At 34.3% G+C, this 17958-nt stretch overlaps 1 non-coding gene across 1 annotated transcript; it reads left to right on the top strand.

The window, feature by feature from the left end:
* Positions 1–797: 797 nt before the first annotated feature.
* LOC112533864 lies at positions 798–904 on the top strand. The gene has a single exon (XR_003078217.1). It is a non-coding gene; the product is annotated as a small nucleolar RNA R71 (small nucleolar RNA).
* The last annotated feature ends 17054 nt before the right edge of the window (positions 905–17958 follow it).

Raw genomic sequence — 17958 nt, 5'->3', positions numbered from 1 at the left:
CTTACCTAATTCCAAAGTGGTAGACTTCACGTGCTCTCTTGGGTTGGATTCCGTATTACTTGGCAAAGTCCCCAACACCTCTCAGCCAACATCTAGAAATCTGGCCTATTTGATTCTCTAAATTCTAAATGGAGGCATGTTGATCTCTAAGATCTGCATCCGTCTGCTGGAATCTGGTCTTTGAAGTGGACACAAACTTCATCATCAGCTCCTCTAAGTTAGGATTTTTCTCTTGAGTCTGAGGAGACTGAGGTGGGAGACTAGATTGTTGCGGCTGCTAATGTAGTCGCTGAAATCCTAGTAGCCCCCGGTTGTTATTGTTCCTCCATCCAAAGTTCGAATGGTTTCTCCATCCTGTATTATAGGTGTTGCTGTACTGGTTGTTCTGCTGCCTAGGCGGACTCCCCATATAGTCCACCTGTTCATGGTTAGATGAAGAAGAGGAAGCAAACGTACCTCCTAATATATAGTTGCTACTGTAATGTAGGCCACCATAAAACTCATAGCCTGCTTGAGCTGATTGGATAGGCAGCTGGAGCTGATCAATCTTCTTGGACAACAACTCCACTTAAGCCACTAAGGCTACAGTGGCATCCAACTCGTGTACATTCCCTTGACGTCCTGTCCTGCTCCTAGTAGTATGTCACTGGTAATTATTTATGGCCATCTCTTCTATCAAGCTTTGGGCTTGCTCTGGTGTGTTGCTGCTCAAAGAACCACTTGCAGCTGCATCTACTATCTGCTTAGTAGCCAAATTCAAACTATTATAAAAACTTTGTACCTGTAACCAGATTGGTAGTCCATATTGTGGGCAACATCTAAGTAGGTCCTTGTATCTCTCTCAAGTGTCGTATATTGACTCATCATCAAATTGCACAAAAGAAGATATGTCATTCCTAAGTTTAGCAATTTTACAGGGAGGAAAGTACTTAAATAGAAATTTTTCTGCCAAAGAATCCCAAGTAGTGATAGTGTTTGGAGGTAGCGACTGTAGCCACCACTTTGCTCTATCCCTCAAATAAAATAGAAACAAGCGGAGACGAATTGCATCGTCTATTGTCCTATTAATCTTGAAGGTATCAAAAATTTCCAAGAAACTCACTATATGCGTGTTAAGATCCTCATCTGGCAGGCCTCTGAGCTGAACCGTTTGCTGCACCATCTGAATCACATTAGACTTTATTTCAAAATTATTAGCAGCGACAGCTGGTCTTGTAAGGCATGTTCACATCCCCTCCAACAATGGTCTCGCAAAATCATACATCGTCAGGTTATTCTCATTGTTGTTGTTAGCTTCTGCCATCTCTATTGTAGTGTCTTCCAGTTCACTCTCGTCTACGGCTTTCCCAACCTGAATCTCTTCCTCCTCTATGTTTAATCACTTCCTCAACTGCCTGAGGGATCGCTCTAGTTCTGGTAGAAGGTCTACTAGATCAGGATTGGATCTCCTGGTCATACACTACTTGAAACAATGAATAACCAACACCACAAATGAATACAAGAATAAAATCAAACAAAAACAAATAAAGAACAAAGAATAAATGGATAAATTAATAAGAACACACAGTTCCCAATATTTCTCAAAAGAGTCCCCGGCAATGGCGCTAAAAACTTGATGCGTGATAAACACGAGTAAAAATCTACAAGAAAGTGCACCTATGAATGTAATCTAGCTATGGCAAGTATCAATGTCGTATCCTACGAGAACTGAGAAGCTACTGCTACTACGTTATTCCTATTATCTAACCGATTAAAAGGTGGTGAAGATCATTAACTAAAAAAGATTGAGAATGCAAATGAAAACTAAATTTTAACAAAGAGAATGAAAGTATGAAAAGGACAATCATATGAGTTAACCCAATTGGGGATCCATTTAGCTAGCCGGCTTAAAAATAGTAATTTATGAGTTGATTGATTAAGAATTGCAATCTATGGATAATCTCTTAAATAAATTGGCCTTTCTCTTGAGTTAACCAATTCCTAATCCTAAAGATCTAAAGTTGGAATCTCTTCCTAACAATTAATTTTAGAATAGCATTAATCTTTAAATTACCGTTAATAAGAATGTCTATTACACTTATCTCTAAGATGCAAATCATTTAATCACACAAGCAGTTGTCGAAACTCAATTGGATTTCTAAATTACAAAGGAGTTCTTAAATTGATTCAACAATGAAGAAGAAACAATAGAATTTATTATACATGAATGAAAACTACAATCTTAAATCAATAATGCAATCAATTAAACATAAAACAAGCCTAGCATAGCTAAAGATTATCCCCAAATGGGTTTAATAAGATTACTTACACATGTTCATGATTAAACTAATACAAGAATCAAATACAAAGTAAACAATAATCAAAAAGAACATGTATACCCTTTTCTCAAATGGTGGAAATGTTATCCCCTCTTGAATAACTCTGAATCCAATCTCTGCAGCTCAAGATCTCCTCCTTCTTTCCTTTGAATATTCAATCCACTCCTCAAGAACATCTATCTAGATGATGTTAAAGTGGAATTCGTCTTTGTTTTCCTCTTCTTGATCGTCTGGAAGGTTGCTCTCAAAGTCTATCTTGAATACCCCAAATTTCTCTCCCTTTAGAATCCCTTTCTTTTTCTTTTTCTTTTCTTTTAAATCAGGCTTCGAGATCCAACACGGCCTGGATTTGGCCCATGCTGACCAGCACGGCCTAGATCCTGCCGTGTTGGCTAAAATTGTACATGTGGTCTTCCTTCAGCACGGCTTGGATTTGGGCCGTGTTGCTCAACATGGGCATGCTCCTAGGCCGTGTTACTCTTAGAAACCGTGTTGCAAATTGTTTTTTCTCACCATGGGTAAGGAATTTTAGCAGGCCCTCTGAGCCTAACCGTGCTTCTCAGTACGGGCATGTTGAACAGTCTAATGCGCCCGATTCATCTGTTTCTTCCTGATTTTGGTCTGATATCTCTCTAACTTTGATGATGTACCTAGAAAAACACCTGAGACACAAAGAAATAAAATAGGGTGATTCTAATACAAAAACATATAATTTGCCCTAAAAACAACTCAAAATCAAGCATGCAAACATGCATAATATCAAGGATATCACGCCCTAGGCACTCTTAAAAGACCATGACATAGCGTCTGTTGCAGCCTCAAAAGACCATGGTATTTCACCAACACACCCTTGAGAAGACAACAAGATTGCATCGATGCATAACTAAGACGACAGTACTGCATTGACGTGTCACAATAATAATAAATGTATGCATTCTATAGCACTACTCCTAAATTATTCTTTAATCGGATTCAAAATTTTCAATACAAAAATCATTTTTTCCAAGCATTCCTCCTCCAAAGTAGGGGGGCAAACTGTTATCACCGAATTTTTCAAGTTAAAATTTTTATAAGCTCAATAATGAGACATTTTAGTTGATGGAATACTCTTGAATGAATAACGCATGTCAAACCTATGGAAACCACCTCGAGGATTGCCCCTAAATCCCTAGGACCCAAAAAACACACTTTTCGCAAAGCTCACGCGCGCTCAGAATAAGCTAGCGCGCGCTCAGAATAAGCTAGCGCATGCTTAGGATAAGCTAGCACGCGCTCAGGCTGAGCTAGCACAAGCTCAAACCAAACCTATATAAACACCTATCCACCTTCACTTTCAAAGGAAATTCTACATATCTAAACCACATACTCTCTCTAATCCCCTCACCTCTCTCTAACCTCTCTCTACATACACCCTACACACTAAAACCTCTCCCTTTACACACCAAAACCTTTCTCTCTCTATATATAAAATCTTCTCTCTACGCTCCTCATTCTACACTCATTTTCAAACACAAAAAATCAATCTAACTCTATTCACTCCTAAAAAGGTCCTAGAAAGTATTCTTAAATATTTTACACTCATTTTTTATTTAATAACATTATTTTGGTTTTACATTCAAACCCATCACTTGAGGGTCAAATTTAATTTTATTTGATATTTGGTGTATACTTAGTTTTTCTAAATTTTGCTCTCTAATTTTATTTTTAAGGGTGCAAAACCCATTTATTGTCCTCTTTATGAATTGAACACGCGTGGGCTCAATCCTATACTCATGTGGGTTTAACCCAGGCCCTTCGGATATAAATCATTATTATAAAACACAATCATTTTGGCACTCTTAGGCTTTTGGAAGTTTAAACCCACGCGAGTTCGATTTTAATAGCCTTGTGCATCGTTATTTTCTTATTTATAATTGCATACTCTTATTTATTATTTGTAGCTCTTTATTCAACTATTTTGAGGCCGTAAAGACCGTGGTTTATATTAATTTCCCCTCAGCGCCCTGATCACTTTAATCCCTTTTTATGTATGTTTAATTTTATGCTTAGATCACCTCACATATAAATAAAGAATAAAATTAGACTTAGTAAATGATGTGATAACACCACATGCAAAGATAATAAAATGGAAGCTTATTAAAGCAAGCCCCCTACGTCTCCCATGCTTTCATCTCAAATAGCAAGGCTAAAATGAATCTGTCACCTAGATTAGGACAAAAAAATTACAAATAATATGGACACTATGGCATGCCAAGATAAAACCTAAGGCACTAAAGTGCCCCAAATTAGGATTAGTAAAGGCACCAATGTGCCTCCCATCTAGGACTAGTTGAGGCACCAAAGTACCCCGCCTCAGGCTAGACTCTTGGTTGTTCATCTCACATGGTAACAAAGATAAAAAGACAAGGTTGATGAATAAAATGAATATAAGGTAAACCTAGGCTATGAGGATTGAGACTTTAACACTCTAGTTTTTTTACTCTCTGGACATAGGGCTTAGAAACTGACTCGGATGAGGCGATGAATGATTTTGAGGAAGGCCCTAGCGATTTCCCTTAACCAGTTTAGCTTTTTTCAGCTTTAAAGCATGCTTTGTACTTATACTTGCTGTTGGACTTATATGACATTGAATTTAAGTTCAAAATAAATTTTATTGTGTTGAAGGGTTATTTTCCATTATTCAATATCAATTTCACATATTTATATAGCTTGTGCAAGTGATGGGGAAAAATAAATAAAAAATCAGGGTGATTGAGAGGTTTTCGAATTGAGCCACATCATGTGGCTGACCGACTGTGGAGTTGAGCGGATCTAATCTACAATGTAGAGTATAATTCTAACTCTAATTATTGCATTATAAATATGCATGCACCTTCCCAAACTTCTTTAAACTTGACTGCCTTCATTATAACTCAGAAAATATGACCTAGAGAAGCGCAAAAGCCCTTAAAACCCTTCTTAAAACCTTAATTATTGATGAATGGATCAAACTTAAAAAAAAATTCCACCTTCCTTTTTTGAAGACTTTGTAACACATCAAGCTTAACTACAAATTTCTTCACTAGGCTGTTAACTTTTGGTGCCCAAAAGACCATGTTTCTATTTCAAAAGCCAAAAATGATAACCAATGACTGAAGAGTTCACTGCCAATATTGGAGGTCCTAGTGGTTCTACCCATCCAATTTTTTTGCCAAGGCTTGATGACCTTTTTGCCTAGCAAACTTGTAGAGTTGTTCAACTTGCCCTTAACTAAGGTACTTTCCCACAATGTTGGTGAATATGTTCTCTCACTTCTGTGATTCTCTATTGTTATAAGAAAGAAAAGTGCATATGCTTTTAGGTTAGGATAATAAGCTTTTGCCTTTAAACCTAACTTCTGTTGATTTCTCCTTAAATAAGGGTATATTTTAGAATCACTAGTATTACTGATTAGGTGGAGCGCGATGCTAATCTAGTGCTAGTGATTCTAGTTGAAACCATTATTGGGTTGGATACATACAAGAGCCATCAAAAGTTTATTGGCAGCCTTATTTTTTTGTAGGTATGTAACCAAATCTCTTTTCTCTTTTTATTCTTACGCCTTAACTTTTGTCTAAGCCGCCCTTTCGGGTTTTCAACTTAGCATTTTCTTTTCTTTTATTTTATCTTTTATTTTCTCTTTTTACAGATTAGGTTGTGTGAGAAATTTCAAATATTAACTATTGCAAAAGACATTGCTAAGTACGAGACGAAGCAACCGCTCTATAGCCATGCCTTAAGGTCATAAAGGTTGGATGAACTAGATGAAAGGCATACTGGATACCCTTATTCACTTCACTTGCCCTTGGTGGACAACTTAGCATGTTACACTTCTAATATATGGGGGTTGCGTCCTATTGCCTAGGCTTTGAGCATCTATCTTCTACACTCCTTTGAGGCTCTATTGCTAATATAGAAAGAAGTAATTGATTTTAGAATATCCTATCAACTTTGTGGGTTTTCCATTGAGACATGATCTCCTAGACAAGATTGAAAGGTTGTGGAAGCAGTTGATGACCTAACCATATATAATAACCTCAAGGCATGGGTTCTACTTCACACTACCACTGCACTTAGATTCGCAAAGGATAAGAGGACTTGAGAGTTAGTTGTTGAGTCCAAGAATGCAATTGCAAGAGAATAAAGTCAAAATGCTTCTATCTCATAGATTTTGCTTTAGATTTTATTTTTGTTTTTCTTTTAGTAGTGCATAAAGCAATAAGCATTTAGATGTAAATTTAATAAAAACTCTAGACAATCTTGTTCATTCAATAAAGGTCCAAATGAGTATATTTTTATTTCTCATTATACTACTCCTATTATCAGCGAGTCCTTAGATTTTCAAGCTGAATATTTCTATCTTTATTGCCTTTATTTTTGTCTAACCTGCCTTTTCAGATTTTTTAATCAATTGGTGTTTTTTGTCAAACATATTATTTCTTGAGACTATCCAGGTTGATGCGTACAAAGGATTCATTCCCTTCCAGGTCTAAAATTTTAGCAATACCCTTGGACATAATCTTCTTCACAAGATATGGGCCTTCCCAATTGGGCTTGAACTTTTTTCTAGGATTGAATGTTATGGACCTTGTGTGCTTCAACAGTAATTCACCAGCTATAATATTTTCTAGCTTCACCCTCTTGTTGAATTCTTTAGCTACCCTCTTCTAATGAACTGCATGTGATATAGGATTTTCATTCTTCTCTCATCAATCAGAGCCAGTTGCTCATATCTCTATTCAGCCCACTGATATTTCAGTATGTCACCTTCCAGCAAGACCCTCAAAGATTTAACTCTAACACAATCAGTAGAATTGCTCCAATCCCGTAAGCTATTAAATACGGCATTTGACTAGTTGAAGCCTGTTCAATAGTTTAATACCGCTAAAGTGCAAAGGGTAGGCAAAACAACCAATCCTTATAGTTTCACCCTATCTTCGAGAATATCTTCTTTAAATTCTGTTATGTTAGGTAAATATCAGGAATTGATATTAAAACATAAGAAAATGCACAACTGAAGCAATTCAATGATTTTTTCAATTCTGACCAAGGCTCTCATTGATGTAAAGTAGTCATAACACATAAAACAAGTAAAAGATGGAAAAGGCTTACAAAGGGAGTATGCTGCCAATTCCAAAGAGTGCTTCTTGCTTTATTGATTCTTGATTCTTCAAGGATGATTGATGCACTTCAAAGCTACTCAAATGACCAGCCTTTTTTGGTGATCCACACAAGCTTCTAAGCAAAGATCTCTTAAACAACTTTTGAGAGACTAAGAAGAGATGTAAGAGATTGAATGCTAGTTTCAAGTAAGGGGATGAATCAATTAAATATGTTGATCTATTTATCTAGGGTGTTCTTGTCAAGAAAATATTTTTCTTAATAAAAACATCAATCACAATAGCTTTCCGCCATATACACATTTCTTTCTATATATACGGCCTTTTAATCAAAGTCCTTAAAGGTTTATGATTTCTAGAACATTCTAAATTACTTTAAGTTGGACTTTGTTATCCTAAATGGACTTTAATTAATATAAAAATTAATCCATGAATAATAAACTCATCATAGTCCTATTATACAAGGTCTATTAGCTCTTAATTAGTTAACCTTTAATTAGGCCCAATATATATGAGTTTAAGCCAATACTTAAGCTTTATTATAATCCTCACTTAAAGCCTATTTTTGTGTGACCCAAAAAGTTCCTAACATACTCGTAATGGACATGAATTATCAATTAAAATCCTTTAATTTAGTGTTAAATCTCAAATTTAACTTAATCTATATTTATAGATCAAGATTGGCATCTATCAATGCATCAAGACCACCTAAATGTGTAGGAATGATTAAAGTGATTTAATCAATCTCTGTAGTGAACAATCATATAATGTAATTCAATCCTTTCATTGTACTTTTATCCCAATTAATTCATAGAGCATGAACGCAAGTATCAACCCTATAGTTGAACCAATTAAATTTGTCCTTAATTATTGTATATAACATCTTAAATAAGATCTACAAAATACTTTTTCTAATCTTCATTTAAACAACCTTGGCCAAGGATTCCCATGTTAAAGCATATTGAGAATTATCAGGATAAGCACGACATATTACCTTGGGCAATTAATTCTTTATTGTTAACTTATTATCTTCATATAACTCTTACTATACTTAATGACTATCTCTTGAGCACTCCATGGATAGGAGGACATAATATAGTATACAAAGTATAGTAATCCTCATATAAGATTATATATTGTTATTTCAAGTCTAAGGATCACGTCTTACATGATTGTCACAAGAGTATTGTCTATAGACACTTGGGATAAATTCCATATGGACTACTTAGTAGGATTCTATTCAATAAAATTATTCTTGTAACAAACATTTATATGCTTATCTCAGAATCTTTATTCCTTAATCCTATGAGAAAGATTGTTTACTTCATAAGTAAGTGATAACACAATATGGTAGTCTCGAGCGTTTGATCAATTTCCAACGATCAATATATAATTCTTGATCAAACATCGACTATGAACAAAGTTTAGGAACGTATATAATGAGAACCTCATCATTATAAACTCGCTTTATAATTTCTCTTATATTTGTGTTTACATTCCATATTGTTTATCTCTAACGATCTGAATTATTCATTGATAATACCACGACCACTCGTACCACTAAAAGTTGAGCAATGCCTTTAATATAATTGTATGCCATCAATTGTGATGTATAAATTAGCACAGATCATCTGACAACTCTTTGTCTTTAGGGCATATACTCTAATAGTAAAAAATGATAGCAATCAAAGATGAGTTATGTTAATATCCTACCATTATATAAATAAAATTGATTAGATAAAATAATAGTATAATAAGACAAAATATAGCATAATATATATCCTTAAAAATAGATATATGTACAAATATTACTATATAGAGGAATATTTTCTTAAAAGAAGACTTAAAAAAATTATAACTTATTACAATTTAGAGTTTATTTCTATGTATAACTGGTCTAAATTAGGACTAAGATATTTTATGATTATATAAAGGTTATTCCTATATAAAGTATTGCTATAGAAAGGTTATATATATATATATATATATATATATATATATATATATATATATGAAAGCTTTAAACAAAAGAAATATAACTTACAAGAGTAATTGAATACAAGAGGAAGGTGGTTTCTCACTATCACTCTCACACTCTTTCTTTTCTCACTATATTTCTAATGGTGTGACTTGAAGAATACAAGAGTTTCTTGTTATTTTTCAGTCTGCCTTCTTCTTTGGAAAACTCCTCTATTTACAAAGGTCTTCAACCTTCAAGCCTCATAATTGATGCTTTAGATGCTCTTCATAGTGGAATGAGGGGCTCCACGTCTTTTGGATGCTTTTGATAATGGAGTGAGAGGCTCCATGACTTTTGCAGAAGTTGTCTGCCACGCTTCAGTAGTGAGGAATCTTTTACTTTAAAAAAAAATAAAGGTGCAGAGTCTTTTGTCTTCTTTCTTTTCTTTTTTTTACTTTTTTTTTAATTATTGGGCATTTGGCCCAATACATAAATATTTTGGGCTACCATTTCTGGTTTTCAACCCAAGGGCTTTACAAAGATGTTATTTGATGGGCTTGAATATCCCAAAACAGTCATCTTCGTTCGAGTCACCATCTAGATCTATCACGAAATGGTGCTGAAGAGGAAGATGAAGCTTTAGATTTTCCTTTGGAAGAGGCGGTTTCCGACAACTGTTTGATCAATTGTAAGAAATCTTCTTCTGTTTGAGCCGGCGCTAGTTTGGAATAATGAAGGACTTCTGTGCTAGGAAAGTGGTCTGCTCTTTCGGAGGTGGCAAGAAGCTATTATTTGAAAGAAAACTTTGTACCATCTTTAAAGATAATTTTTCTTGGTGGTTAAATTTATCCCACCATTTGACTTTGAATCTTCGGGCAAGGATGATTTCTCCATCTGCTGCTTGTTTGAAATGGAAATACCATACACATACCCAGGGGAGAAAAAAGTTTGAACAAAATAGAAGTAAAGGGGGAAAACGTCTTTCTATTTTGTTTGGTTTATAGTGGGCTTTGAATAGATTAAACAGAGGTAGAACTTCTGCAATTATGGTCTCAGGAACATTGCCATAAAAATTCCACCATTGTTTAAACCAATATGGGATCTTTGAAATTTGGATTGTGCTTGTGTCGAAGTAGAAAAGCCAAGAATGGCTTTGTCCTTCGTTTTGAAGAAGAAAGGTATTAAACCAAGCTTGTTGGTAATCCCAATAGTTGAAAGAAGTATTTAGGCTTGATGGGTAGGTTCTTTGGAGGGAAGTTGGAAAGGATCTTGATGAATGTAAATCCATTCCTCGATCTGAAGGGCGGAGGATTCTTTGGATGGTGCATGTGAAATATGCAGGGTCTTTGTGGTCTTTATGCTTTTTGAAGTGTTTAAACTTTGTAGAACTAGTTACCTCCAGGATAGACAGGTAATAAGATTGAGGCTTTGATATATTCCAGGGTTTGAAGTACTATCCTGGAGGGAAAATTTTGAAAATTAGTTTTGAGGGGCTTTCTGTATAGAATCCTTCCTCAATAGTCAAAATGCTTTGGAAATTTTGCTTTTCTATATACTGATTGGTTTTGAAAAGTTTTGTTTGCGACAAAACTATTTCTTGAGAGTTAGACTTTGAAATACTTTGAGAGCTCTGAGATAGGTTTTGAGGGAAAATTTCAATCTCAGGTTTTGAAAAAGGGGTAGAAAGTATACCTTTACCTTTGTTGGAAGAGGAGGATGTCTTTAGAGAGACTTCAGGGTAAAGTTGTATCATTTGCTTTGAATATTCTTCGTCCATTTTTAGAAATTCAGGATCTTGCTGTGCAAGCCACTCCTGAATTTGTAATTGCTGTTGGGCCGGATCTTCCTTGCTTTTGTCAATTTCTTCTTGGATGATCTCGATTCAGGTTTTAATAGGCTTTGAAGAGGAGGGTAAAATCTCCTTTTTTAGGCTTTGAATTTGCTATCGACTTTTCTTCCTTGTCTTTTGCTCTCGATTTTCTTGGCATTTTCACTCCTATTTTTAAAGGAACTCTCTGATTAGAAATTCTGGATTTGAATTCGAATCTCCTCTTATGTATTCGATTTCAAAATCAAAAACAGAAAGAATAGCTTGCCATCTGGCAAAAATCTGTTTTGAAGCTATGTTTTGAACATTTTTTTGTAAAACTTCTTTGGCGGATTTACAATCAATCCTTAAAAGAAATTTTTAGTTTAAAAGGTCACTTTGAAATTTTGAAATGCACAAAACTATCGAAAGAATTTCTTTTTTGATAGTTGAATAATTTTTTTGTGTATTATTCCAGTGTGCAAAAGTAAAGTGAACAATGCATTCTTTGTTGTTTTGAACTTGCTTAAGAATTCCACCATATCCTAGATTTGATGCATCAGTTTCAACAATTTTGAATGCAGATGGATCAGCTAGGTGTAAGCATGGTATTTCAGAAACTTGCTTTTTAATGCTTTGGACAATCTTTGTATGCTCATCAGTCCATGCAGGGGGTTTTTCTTTAATCTATCATAGAGGGGCTTTGCTAGACAGTTCAAATTCGGATAAAAATCCATCACATAATTTAAACTGCCAAGGAATCTTTGTAATTGAGTTTTTTCCAAAATTTTGTCTGGAAATTTTGAAGTGAAGGGTAGAGACCTTTCAATTGGGGTGATAGTTCCCCGGGAGATGTAGTGGCCAAGAAATCTAATTTTTGTTTGGAATGAAGATATCTTGGACTTTGAAACTACAAGACCATTTTTCTTAACAATATAGAAAAATGTCTCCAAATGTTTGAAATGTTGCTCTAGAGAATTTGAAAATATCAACACATCATCGACATAGACAATGCAAAACTTTGAATAAGGATTGAAAATGTCATTCATGATTTTTTGAAATTCAGAAGGAGCATTTTTTAATCCGAAAGGCATTACATTCTATTCGTACTGGCCAAACGGAACTGTAAAAGCAGTTTTGTACTTGTCTTTATGATGAATCTGGATTTGCCAAAATCCTGATTTCATATCAAACTTTGAAAAAATAAAAGCAGAATGAAGCTTTTGAAGAAGATCTTTTTTGTTTGGAATTGGGTATCTAATCCACTTTAGAGCTTTATTCAATGGTTTGTAATTAATCACCAACCTAGGTGTTCCTCTTTCTATTTCACTATTTTTGTTGACATAGAAAGCTGCACACGACTAGGGGGAACTGGATTTGGTAATCAAACCCTTTTGCTCTAAATCTTTTATTTATATTCTATAATGGCTTTCTAGGATTTCATTCATTTGGATGGGTCTTGCTTTGGTGAGAATTTGTTTATCACAAAAATCTGTTTCATATGGTAAATCTACCATATGCTGTTTTCTTTTCCAAAAGGAATTAGGAAGATCAGAACAAACTTCATTTTCAATCTTCTTTTGCAAATCAGAGATTTTTCTTTGGACAAAATCATTTTGCATTTGACTTTGGATTCTTTGCAAACCCATATCTTGTTTCAAGTGGAAAAGCTGGGTTTGTTTTCCTTTAATCAAAGCATTTATCTCAAAATTAAAAATTGAGTGGGCTTTTATAAGATTGAGATTTCTCTTCTTGGGTTTTTCTATAAAAGAAAAAACAATCTTTGAATCTTTGGCTTTAAAAATGATACCAGCAGTAGTCACTTTGAAAGGAGTAATTAAATTGATAAAAGGAGTTCCCAAAATAACTGTTTCCTGTAAATCCTTTGTAAGAATAAAAATAATTTTTAAAGCAATATTGTTATTTAGAATTGCAGCTTCAGTTTTACCTGCAATTCTAATCTTTGAACTATTGGGTGAGGTAAGCCTTTCTTTTGTTTCTTGATGATACCTTTTAGGAACCAGCTCATAATTGATACAGTTGAGGTCTGCTCCAGTATCAAATAAAGCGATAGTTTCTATTTGGAAATCACCAGGGAAAATGAGTTTTATTTGGATTAAATATTTTCTTGAGGTAATTTCTTTTAAAATATTAATGAAGTTTTCTAGAACATTTTCAGAAACCTCAAGATTTTGAAAATCATTTTCTTCTTCAGAATTAGAATCACTATTCTGTTTAAGAATCAAGCTTTGGAGCAAAACAGAATCATTTTGTTGTTTTTCTTTTAAATCTTTGAGCTCTGTTTTGATAGCTTTAATTTCTTTCTGAAGTTCTTGGATTGTAGGAAGAGGGTTTTTTAACCTTTTCCCTTTATCCAAGATCATAGTAAGATCATAAGTGTTCTTACTAGAAGAGGGGACAAGGGTTTCAGGTTTTAGGATTTCTTTCAAAACTTATTTTTGGATTTGGGGGTCATTAATATGCTTGACGGCTTCAAGAAGAGCTTCTTGTTGCCTAGTGAGCATATTAATATTCTTTAGAATATCATCAGAATCTGATTCAGAATAATCGGATGAGGTTTTGATTTCATCAATTTGAAACTCTTTCTCACTATTCGAAAATTCTGATTCAGAAGAATCAACAAGAAGAGCTAAAATTTTGCTCAAAATTTCTTCTTCTATTTGGAGCTCATGAAGTTTTTTAGAAAACTTGCAATACTTTAAAGTGTGACCCTTTTTCCCACATTTATAACAAGTAATTTTGCTAAAATCTTTTTTGGAATTTTGTTTTGGAAATTTAGAAGACGATGGCTTTTTGTAGAAATTCTCTTTGTTTTTGGGAGTTCTCCTATTTTTGAAAAATCATTTTTTCTTAAAAGATTTGGAAAAATCTTCTTTGCATTTTCCTTTGCAGGTAGGGGAATGTTCTATGGGATTATACTCAAACTGGTTGCAAAAACTACCTTGTTCTTGCCTAGTCTTCTTCCTTTCCCATTTGAGTTGTCTTTGGAGTTTAAGGTCATGGCAAATCTTCAATCCTTCTTTATGGGTAAGGCTAACTAATTCACCATAAGCGTAGAAATCATAAGGGATCTGGCCATTATGGGCTTCTCTTATGGTATTCCTAACTCTTTCACTTAGTATCTTAGGTAAACCAGCTAAGAATTTTTCTTTCCAGAAAGGTTGGTTTGAATCTTCCCTAAGCATGACTCTGGTCAGGAAAGTATCTTTATAAGCTTGGAAATTGCTAAGCTTTTTACAGGTTAGATTGCTAAGAAGCTCAGCATTCTTATCTTTTAGAAGAGAAGGGTCTCCTATGAAGTGGAGGGAAATCGTCAAGATTAAGGTTGACACTGCATCCTCAATAGGATTTCCTAACTCATCTAAGATGGGGGTCCCTTCTATGGTGGTTTGGATGGCACCTAGGATTTGGAGTTGATGTGCTTGTGTGAGATGGTAATCCCACCATCCTTTAAGCTGGCCAGAAAATCCAGCTATAAGGAGCTCAGCAATGGCTCTATTAGAGGTACCGCTTTGGGGTTTATAAGCATTGGCTGCCATGGTCATCTGTTGTAAGAGACCAAGGATGTTGTGTTCTGACATTCCATCTATATTCCATTCATAAACAGAAGAGGCATTGAATCTGGATTGGGTAAGGATATTATTTCTATTTTCTATTCCTAGATCTGGAGCAGTATTCCTAAAAGTATGCCAGGTCAATCTAGGGGCTTGCCATCCCAATCTGTTAATGTTGGAAGGTTTTTTGGTGACACTCTCAAGCTCTGAATCATTAGATTCATTGCATTGGGCTTGATCTATAGCACTGATATTCCTACTGCTTTCAGAAGTATCGGGTGCTAGGTTTTTGAATGACTCAGAAGTAGCTAATTTGCTAAGCTATTCCCTGACTGCTCTAGCAAACTCAGTTTGCTTTTGAAATTGGTCTGACTAGGCTTTGAGATTTGGTAGGGTTTGAAGACTGGATTTTTAAGCTTTTCTGTTTGGCTTATCTCTTTCGGATGATCAGTGTTGGGGATTGGAGAGGTGAAAACTATAGGAGTTTTTTGGATCTGGCTTTCTATCCTAACAAGCTGCTTCCCTATTGTGTTAAGATAGGTATTCTATAAATTGTTCTGCTGAACAATATTCTTGACATTTTTCTCAAGCTCCTCTCCTACTAATTTATAAGGTGTAGCCTCTATTTCGTTCTCTCCATAAGGAATGGTTATTTTCCTAAGGGGAGGATGTTCAGACTGAATGGTTTGGTTTTCCCCGACCTTCCACTCTGGAATCTTGTTCCTTACAATAACAGGACTAATAAGTTTTTCTTTGAAAGGATAAAGAATACTATTTTCTTTGCAATAAATTTGAAACCAATCAAAAAAAATTGATTTGGATCTTGTTTTGTATGCAAAATTGATAGTATCTTTCTTGGATACTGTCCTTTTCTTATAAACAATGTTTAAAAAACCAAAGTTTTTTAGAATGGTTTTTCTTTTAATAGAAATCTTCATGTAAAAGCTTTTTATTGATTTGAAAATCTTTTGAAATCGTGTTGATTTCTGCTTCTAGATTTTAAGTTATTGCCGATGGTGATGGTGAAGAGGGGGTAAAGACGGTCTCTATATCATCATCTTTCTTTGGTTCATTATATATGGGTCTAGGGATATTGCTTTGGTAATCAACATTCTGTAATATAGTGTTTGAGCTTGGTATATCAGATGTTGAAAATCTTGGTTGTGTTTGTAATGGAGTTGGTTCTTTGTAAGGGGCATAAATAACATAAGGTATTTTTGATACCCTTCCAATATCTATGGTCGATGTTGAAGAATCATCATTAGAAAATCTAGAAGAGGTTGATTTCCTGTTAAATGTAAGCTTTACTTTTCCATCTGGAAACTGGGTTATGTTTTTTAGATTTGTATTTGGCTCTGTTTGCTTTGGTGATTCAGGTTGGATTGCACCTTCAATGATCCATTCTTCTGGAAGAGTGATATCCTTCCATTGAATGGTTTTTGGAATAGTCGCATTGGATTTGGAGAGATCTGTTTGGAGGAATAAGGTTTCTCCTTTTGGTGAGTGGAGCTTGTGTTTCGAACCAAAAGCAGAAATCATGGCTTTGTAATGTATTTTAAAAATCAATGCTATCAAAATAGATCCTTCAAGCATTTTGTAATTGTGTGTCTTTATTTGAAGAACAATGTTCTTTAAAATATTTTTATCATTTAAAAAAATTGTAATATTTGGAAAACAATTGAAAGAAATTGGTCTTTTATTAAGGCTTGACTCAACAGTACCTAATAAAGAATCATAGAAATTTGTAAACCTAGCATCTCTAAGGACTGCTAAGATGGAAGTATCTAAACCTTCTCTGGTAAGGGGCTTTATTCCTACCTGGACAAGGCCTATATGAATGTACTTATAGTCTTTTTCTCTAAGTTTTTGGAGGGTCTTTGGATTCAAAAGATAAATTTCTTCAAAAGGTTTTGAAATTTGAATATCTCTTTCTTCAGTTTTGATAGTAAAATCAGTTTTGAAGGGAGGAAACTTTGAAAACTCATAGATTTGCTTCTTTTGAACCTTGGGTATTTCCTAATCATCAATATGCTTTGAAAAATCTTCAATAGTGATTTTCTCACTATTTACTAAACCTTTAGACCTTGAAGACTCAGAGGTAGAAGAGTTTGAGAAAGAAAAAGATCTACAGAAAAAAGGTTCTAAATTCATTTTAAAATAAACCAAGATAACTTTCAAAACAAACATGAACCAAGCCACCAGATTTGTTGCCCTTATACCATACGGGACTTACTACTGTGCATAAATGAACAAATTTGTTTATCAGTGATATGATGTAGATTAAAATGATTTTAAAATCTCTTTTATGCAGATGATGTTTCTTTCCTAGAACTCTGAGGCTCTGATATCAATCAGTATATAGAAAAACAAAGAGAATTTCTACAAAAAGCCATCCTCTTCTAAATTTCCAAAACAAAATTTCAAAAAACATTTTAGCAAAATTACTTGCTATAAATGTGGGAAAAAGGGTCACACTTCAAAGTATTGCAAGTTTTCTAAAAAACTTCATGAGCTCCAAATAGAAGAAGAAATTTTGAGCAAAATTTCAGCTCTTCTTGTTGATTCTTCTGAATCAGAATTTTCGAATAGTGAGGAAGAGTTTCAAATTGATGAAATCAAAACCTCATCCGATTATTCTGAATCAGATTCTGATGATATTCCAAAGAATATTAATATACTCACTAGGCAACAAGAAGCTCTTCTTGAAGCCGTCAAGCATATTAATGACCCCCAAATCCAAAAACAAGTTTTGAAAGAAATCCTAAAAACTGAAACCCTTGTCCCCTCTTCTAGTAAGAATACTTATGATCTTACTATGATCTTGGATAAAGGGAAAAGGTTAAAAAACCCTCTTCCTACAATCCAAGAACTTCAGAAAGAAATTAAAGCTATCAAAACAGAGCTCAAAGATTTAAAAGAAAAACAACAAAATGATTCTGCTTTGCTCCAAAGCTTGATTCTTAAACAGAATAGTGATTATGATTCTGAAGAAGAAAATGATTTTCAAAATCTCGAGGTTTCTGAAAATGTTCTAGAAAACTTCATTAATGTTTTAAAAGAAATTACCTCAAGAAAATATTTAATCCAAATAAAACTCATTTTCCCTGGTGATTTCCAAATAGAAACTATCGCTTTATTTGATAATCGGAGCGACCTCAAT

This window comes from Ricinus communis, chromosome 7 (genome assembly GCF_019578655.1).
Source record: "Ricinus communis isolate WT05 ecotype wild-type chromosome 7, ASM1957865v1, whole genome shotgun sequence".
In the NCBI taxonomy this organism is placed as follows: domain Eukaryota; kingdom Viridiplantae; phylum Streptophyta; class Magnoliopsida; order Malpighiales; family Euphorbiaceae; genus Ricinus; species Ricinus communis.
Note: the sequence above shows the minus strand (reverse complement) of the source record. Positions and strands in the feature narration are given on the sequence as shown.